Raw genomic sequence first — 917 nt, 5'->3', positions numbered from 1 at the left:
TTTCCTTCATGGTAACGCATTGTGCATAGCTGTTTATATTTTATATATATATAATTTATATATATATATTTTATATATATACAGTCTTCAAACTGTTAAACATGGAGGAGGATCTGTGATAATCTCGTGGGGCTGCTATTTCTTGGAAATCTGCTGGCTCAATGGTTTCCCTTCATGGCAGAATTAATAGTCAAGACTATTTAAGTATTTTATCTGATCAAATTCATCCTATGGTTGCGGAACTGTTTCCTGGGGGAAACAATCTTTCAGGATGATATTGCACCAATTGGAACAGCTAAAGTTATTGAATGGCACGAGGAATATTCTAGTGAAGTTGAACATCTTATCTGGCCACCACAGTCCCCAGATCTCAGTGTTATTTATAGTGCCTTTTAGAAAAACAAGTAAGGAGTTGTTATCCTCCACCGTCATCACTACAAGTATGGGAGACTGTTTTAGCTGAAGAATGGACAAAACTTCCTTTGGAAACAATTCAAACTTTGTACGAGTCCACACCTCGTAGAATTCAAGCTGTAATTACTGCTAAAGGCGGTCCTACCCCATATTAAAATAAATTTGTTTGAACTTTAAGGTGTTTCCATTATTTTGTCCAAACCCTGTATTTATATATATATATATTTATATATTTATATATATAATTGCGTGTGTGTGCATTTAGCCCGCAGATATTTCGCGTGTGTGCATTTAGCGGTATTTCGTCTGCCATCACGCTCTGAGATCAAACTCCGCCGAGGTCAACTTTGCCTTTCATCCTTTCGGGGTCGATTACATAAGTACTAGTTATGCACTGGGCCGATGTAATCGACTCAATCCTCTTGTCTGTCCTTGTTTGACCCCCTCTGTGTTTAGCCCCCTGTGGGTAATAAAGAAATAAATGTATATATGTATTGTATGTA

General features: G+C 37.1%; 1 protein-coding gene across 6 annotated transcripts in view; it reads right to left on the bottom strand.

Moving 5' to 3' along the window:
* LOC106884390 (uncharacterized) overlaps positions 1 to 917 on the bottom strand; it is a 628567-nt gene that overhangs the window by 502971 nt on the left and 124679 nt on the right. The window lies entirely within an intron of this gene.

The sequence above is a fragment of the Octopus bimaculoides genome, chromosome 5, assembly GCF_001194135.2.
Source record: "Octopus bimaculoides isolate UCB-OBI-ISO-001 chromosome 5, ASM119413v2, whole genome shotgun sequence".
Classification (NCBI taxonomy): domain Eukaryota; kingdom Metazoa; phylum Mollusca; class Cephalopoda; order Octopoda; family Octopodidae; genus Octopus; species Octopus bimaculoides.
Note: the sequence above shows the minus strand (reverse complement) of the source record. Positions and strands in the feature narration are given on the sequence as shown.